We start from the raw sequence: 7,325 nt of genomic DNA on the forward strand, positions 1-7,325 counted from the left end.
GAAGATAATGCAGAATTAAAAATGTTTGCAAACGAAATTCTAGGACATGCAGTTCTGAAGAATGGACTTTTAGCTATAGTGCTTGCTGTGCATGCTTGGTGATGTATCTGAGTAAGCAGAAACTTGTCTCACACCTAACATTAAAAAGAAAAGAAGGAAGGCCATTCCCTCAGTCCCTCCTTCAGGAAGTATCAGCAGTCTTTGCTTCTACTGCAGTATATGAGTTTGGAATTTGTTTTCAAAAGAGCTGAGGATGAAGACATTAATCTTTCATTGCCCGGAGCTGGTGTCTCAGTTGACTAATTTAAATAATGTATCTTAGTTAAGATAGAACTCTTTATTCTCCCAGTAGATACATTGGCAGACATGACTTAATTTCTCACATTAGAAGTAGCTTTAGATAGCTTGAAGTAGTTTTCAGGACTTATTTTTTTCTCTGAAGCAAGATATAAAGAGAGAACAATCTGCTTAGACAATGTTGCTTTCTGTTTAGCAGACCTTGGTGGCACCTGAGTGAACTGGTATAGCTGAGTGACACTGTTTCCCTTAGCAGTTAGAACTCTTAATTTTTAAAACTAGTATATGTTCTCACACTGTTTTGGACTGCATAAATGACACACAGTCCTGCATGAAAATTTGTCAAATGATTGCCATCACTGTTATTCATTGAGTATTAAGATCACATAAATTTAAATTTGTGGATAATACATTTATAATTTTTAGTTTATAATAGAAGCTTTTGCTTCTATTTGTCACAGGAAAAGTGATCGAAGTGCCTTTTATAAAGGCCTCATGTAATGGAGGAACTCTGTTCTCTTTAAAGCAATTAATCTCTGAAGTGTTGCTAACTTTCAATTTGAAAAAAAGTTCAGAGACCTAATAAAAAGAGATTCAACCATGAGTCATAAGGGAAAAAGGCATGGATGGCTTACACAAAGTCATTTTTGGGTGCTTATGTTTAAATATTTGTTCACCCACCACACACTCCACCACACGCTAAAATTTCCATGATGACTGTCAATATACTGGGGTTTTTTTTGCTGCAACTGGAAGTATAAGCTCCGCACTCTCTATAGCTCATGTTGGTATCACTTACCCTTCTTGCTAGGACTTCCCCTGCTTGCAATGCTCATGTCAGAGAAGCTCTAGGCACTATGCACATCTTGTCTGCTTGTCTTCTGTAAACTGCCTGCATATTTCAAGGCATCCCCTGGGATGGAGAGCAAGCAGCTCCTCAGCAGGGGTGGAGTTTGTTCTCCTCTTGCTGGCTGTCAGGATGCCCCAGTGCTTTGTCCTCTCTTCTGTTCATGCATAATGACACTGGAAAAATGCCAAGCCCCTCATCTTTATCCCCATCTCCCAAGAAGACCACTGGTTACATTTCTTGGACATTTATTTAACCAATATTTTCTCATCTGTATGTACACCCACAGGCTGGGGTCCTATGTCTTGTGTTTCCATCATGCCAGAACCAAAAGAAAAGGAAAAATAATGACAGCTCTGTAAAAGCTGTGTAATTACTGTAATATTTGTATTACTGGGAGCTATGTCAAGGATGGCCTTCTCCAAGGAGCTACAATTGGGCTGAAGTGATGTTGTGTGGGAGGATGAAATGGACAGGCAGACACCACTGAACCCTGTCTTGGGGTTGTGGTGTGGATGGTGGGGAAGCCAGGGGATGCTCAGGTTAGGGTGAGGAGGGATCTGGTGAAGACAAACATTAGCAGTTCTTCGTGTGCAGGTTCCAACAGGGGCACAGCCACACCTGAAGAAATGATGGCTACCTCGACCTGGCCTTACTTCCCAGCCAGATAGCTCGCAGTAATGGTGGTTCAGTCCCTCCACCAAGAGCACAAAACTATGTAGCACAAAACCCCACATATTTTGTTCCCTAGCAGAGGCTGAGGAGTTTCTGTCCTAGAGGGAAATTGCAATGATTTGATCATTGTGCCTTCATGAATATCAGACATCTACAGAAATAGACTTTACAAAGTAGCATTTTTCCCCCAGGTATACTTTCCACATGTTTTTAGGAGCTCCGTTCAACTTTAACAAAAATTATATCCTTACACTCTTGTGCCATTTGTTTATGTCACCTGTTAGGTTTAATCTTCAGGAATTACCTGGGAAGATGAATGGATGATCACAGTTTAATTTATTATGCCCTTTAAAATTTAGGCAGTTCTGAATTTGGTAGTATTTTACTAGACTCTTACTTTTTAATCCTTATGTATAACCTCCCACCTGCTGGAGCATGGAACATGTTTTCCATGTTCCATTCCAACTCCTGTAGGCAGGATGTGACCAGAGGGGACACAGGATGGATAGGGTTGGGTTCCCAGCCACCTGCTGTCCTTGTGAGCCACTCTGTTTCTCTACTGCCATCATCAGCCCAGCTGCCCTGCAGAGCTCACAGCAGCAGCATCTGCCTCTCTTTGTGGGGCGTTTCCTCTGCTACCAGGAACACTGGCCGAAACAGTGTCCATTTTTTGTTACTCCTCCCTCAGCCCACATGAGCAACCATGATTTTCTCATCCTGCACTGCTCTACAGCTTCACATTGCTTCCAGATTTGTTATATAAATTGCGTATACATTATATACACTAAATACAGGTCCAGGTCTACATGGTTTTTACTGATTGTAGCTGAATTGTTTATAGCAGTGGGATTCCAGTGCTAGGCCTGTGCTGCGTTTCTTATCACCCCTAATGCCTGTACTCCTCTACAATACTTGTCTCCACTTCTCAAGGCCACTGATACTGTATCAGTGATGTTTCCCTATGCTTCATCCTTACTATAAAGCCATAAATATCTCATCCTACACAGAATGGCAGCTTGTAACTACTAGCTGTAAAAACACTAGCTGTAACATCCAAGGATAAAAAAGTAAAACAAATAAGCAATTTACACCTGGCCAGTTAGAGATACTGCTGTCACAAATAAATTGAAGTAGTCAGAGCTTCAAGCGGGTCAGGAAAATATTGGCCAGACCAGGTGTGGCAAACCTCAGCCCTGAGGTGCTGCACATGTACTGCAAAGCCTGTGGCCTGTTACTGGCAGTGGCAGTGGCATCCTGCAGGATGACAAGGCTACATTCCCATCCCAGTGCCCTACACATGGTCCTTTGCTCTTCCAGCTGTGTACGGGCAGGCTAAGGGAACAAAGAGGAAATCCGAGTCTGGTTATGGCCAGCAGCTTCACAGAGACACCAGGGCTCCAGTGCACCACATACACCAACATCCACAGAAATTTTCAGAAAAGAGGGCAGCTCTAACAGATCAAGCGCCAAGCATTCTAGGATGTGTATTGCTCATTGAGAAATGAGTAAAGCACTTGTAACTTGAATTTACTTTAAAATACTGGTCTAAATTGTGTTTTCATTGTAGTGCTTCCAGTCTTTGAGCAGAATGGACTTACTAATCTTATTGTCCTCACTCAGCTAGTCTGAAATACCTACTAATTTCACATTGCTCTCTTAATAGGATTCATATCTGTTGCATCTCTTTCAGTTTAATAATTTCAATTGACAAGCACAATTACTTTGTTATTTGGTTTCTTTATTGATTTCTCTGTACTGTTCTTGAAATGTTCAAACTTCTTTTTTCTCAAAATGAGCAGCTAATAATAATCTTATACTGTTAAAATAGGTATTTTTTATAATTTCGCTTAAATGCAACAGTAAAGGCTACATTTCTCTGTCTTGACCAGTGCAGAATTTTGTTTTAATAAACAAGAGGCTGGTGAGAACCATGTCATAGAATCTCATGAAGTTTATTCAAAACCCCTACATATACCCTACAATTGCCTGCTAGCAATATATAACAATATAATAGTAATGTTACAACAAGATGAAAGGGCCTGTTGTAAACTGATATGGCTACTGTCAATATGCTGGGGACTACCTGGTAAAAGGCTTGACATTCCTATGACATTTATGCTGTTCTTTCCAGGAGGTTTCAAGCATAACCATAGAACCACGGAATCATAAAACAGTTTGGTTCAAATGGGATCTTTAAAGGTCATCTAGTCTAACCCCTGCACTGAGCAGGGACATCTTCAAATAGATTGGTTTGCTTATAAATCACAGCTTGAATAAACAAAACTTTAAAAATCATAATGTTTTTATTTGCTTCTTGGTAAATGTTCTGCTACTTGTTTCTGAAAACATTTCTGTGGGATCAATGTCTCTCTTAGAGGAATTGGAGGAAGGTGAGTAAAAATGAAAACTGACACAGTTGCTGGAGTTCTGGTTTGCAAACAGGAATATCAGAAAGTCATATTTCAGAGGACAACTCAAAGTTAAAAGCAGCATATTACTTGAACTGAAATAAAGACTTTACTATCCAATAAGTAAGAAAATTTTACTTGGTGAAGAACTCTGCTGTTTTTTCCAGGGAAACCGAATTTGTTCCAAAAGAGGATTTATCCCAGCCGCTCCACTTTGTTTTTCCCTTCTAGTAGCCGATCTACTCACAGGTAGGAAAAGTCACATTAAACGAGTATTTGGTGTCATCTAGTGGTAACATTTGTTTCAGCAACTTTGTCTGCTGTACAGCGATGCAGATGTACTCTTCTAGGAAATTCTGTTTGATTTTGGTCTTAAGCTTTATTCCTAGTTGGTAAAAGAGAGAGATTATGGAAAATAAAAGTCTGTATCACTTTAGGCTGATTGACTCTAGTGTGAATCTAGTGACTGATTCACTCTAAAATCAGAGTGAGATTTTTTTCCCCTGCAAATTCTTTCCTCTTTCTTCTAAAAGTAAGAGAATACTGACTTCATGGTTTTGATGGACGACTTTGCTGACACAGTTGCAGGACTGAATTATGATATCAAAAGTGCCTGAGAAGGTAAGTTTTAGCTTTCCTGACCCACTGTCATAGAAGGAGGGATTACTTTAATCATGTTCTTCAAAAAAGAGGTGGTCAGAGTGCAAAGTGCTGTGCTCATGAATTTTTTTAGTTTGGTGGGGATTTTCTTTTTATCTGCCCCAAACCCTCAGGTATTCCTGATGCTACAGGATGGACAGTGTTGCTGATTAACTATATAGCCATGAAAGTGACTGGATGGGAATTGGCATGTTTGACATAATCTGATCCAAATTAAAACCTGGCAGACAAAGATCAACACGAGCAAGTCAAACCAGCACCCTCAGTTAAATAGGTAGGTAGAAACAGCCCTTCCCTTCTGTGCAAGAGGAGCATCCTGGGGAAAAATAACTGGTAATTCTAGAGTAACTAAGCATGTTACTTCTCTAAAAGCACTGTGGCCTAAATAAGACTGACTTGTTTAAATTAGTTCAATGACAGATTCATTTTTGCAGTAGTAGGCTGCAGAACCAGATGAAAGGTCAGGCAAAACCAAGAATGGAAGATACATGAAAACAGAAAGCTTGTTTGTCTGACAACAGTTTTCCAAATTACATACGTACTAATGGATATCCCTAACTAAACACGCTGCCTGGCTTGCAGGTTGTGAGAACCGAGAGCAAACTCTTCAGAGATGCACCAAAAGGTTTGGTAGGTTACAAAAGAGAAAAATAAATCAGACTTTGGCTGCGGACAGAGCTCTGCAGAGGCTGAGAGAACAGATATGCCCACAGAAGGAGGCGCTGCTCCACCACTTTCCACACCTCACGGCGGCACCTGCAGTCACCCAGGGTCCTCAGCTGCTTGTCAGGATTTGGATCCAAATCTCTTGAGGTATCCTGAAATTACGCCTTTGACTAGTTTTCTGTGATTTTTCCCTGGACCTTAGTGAAAGGTTTCTTCCGGACTATTTTTATAATTTTAACGAACTATTCTCATGTCTGTCTGATCTTCCAGAAAAAACAATTAGAGTGACTTGAATATGGAAAGGTTGTTTAGCAGACAGGTTGTTGCTGTGAGAATTTTTTTTCCTTTCATAAGCCATTGTCAGAAGATAAAACAAGTTCCCTGGCAGAATCAATTTGTCAGGTAGAATTTAGACTATATATGCTGGACAATTACTTGACCCTTGACATGAGGAAGAGAAGAATTCTTAAAAGGAGAAAAAAAATCTCAAGTGCTTTGTCCAATAGTATTCCCTTAAATGGCAGAGTCAGATACAGATGGTGAAGTTAAGTATTTATTTTTCAGTGGGTGCAAAAGAACCCCAAAGCAAACAGTTAAGCAACTATGCAAAGTGATCTATATCATGACATTGATACTTTTTAAAGAATCACTGGAATTCTGTCTGGAGCTCTTCCTTAAAACGGGTTTTTTAATCCTTAGGTGTCAAAGTGCTTTCTAAAAGGCCAGTGAATTTGTTTGTTGAACTGAGACTTAAACATATTGTGTCTTTCCCAAAAACTCAGAAATAATGTTGCTATTAAAATCTTCCTCCCTTTGAAGGAGCTGTTTTTCTATGCTGCTTTATTCTTCCTTTTTTTTGGTTTGTTTGTTTGTGTTTCTGTGTTTGTGTCCCTGAGTAGTTTAAGCTTTGAGTTCTTGTCAGAGATGCTATGACTCAGAGCAGAGTGATGGTATTTTTCTTTTATTCCCTTGCTTTATTGTTGTAGAAGGCAAACATATAAAAGGCAAAGAATCCCTGTATCAATCATTATGTTGACTGTGTATCTTCTTTCAGATATGTTGGTGAAGAGGTGTTGTGGGACCATTTCTTTCCCTGTGTTTTTAAACTTTTCATGTGCTTTGACTTAATGTTAAAAATCACGGGCTTTTAAAATGGATGAAAAATAGATCTCTGCTATCAATTTGGTTTCTCTTTCATGTACTAATCTATTAGTACAGCAAGAAAACCGGCAATATTTCTGCAACCTTTACTACCTAGCATCCCTGGGCTAGGAGATAGATAGGCAGGATAAATTTGAGAATGAGTGTCCCATTTCTGTGTAATCACTGCCCAGCTCCCAGCATCAAACCATTGTGTCAGAGCTGAGATTTTCATTTTACTCAGTAATTCCACTGCTGAGAAGGACGGAGATACACAGAGTACATGCTTACTTGTAAGGAGGGGATTTCAGACCCTGAAGTAGTTTGTTTGCTGGGAACCCAGAGTGCTCAAGTGGGTGATGATGTGAAAGAGGCCATTTGGTTGGCAGTGTCTGTAAGATGTAGAACATTGTAGAACATTGTGTCATCTGAGGATTACAGCCTGGAGGGTCTTGTCGTATGTCACTCTCATTGGACGCAGTGGCAGTAGCTATTTCTTGCACCTCTGAAAATCAGACTGGGAATCAGCAGGTCTGCAGCAGTAGGAACAGTTTGGAAGTTGTGTTTTATCTTTTGCATATCTTGTGCTGGAATGACAATCATACGGATAAATTTTCCACTCTTAACTGGTG

This window comes from Ammospiza caudacuta, chromosome Z, assembly GCF_027887145.1.
Source record: "Ammospiza caudacuta isolate bAmmCau1 chromosome Z, bAmmCau1.pri, whole genome shotgun sequence".
Lineage (NCBI taxonomy): Eukaryota > Metazoa > Chordata > Aves > Passeriformes > Passerellidae > Ammospiza > Ammospiza caudacuta.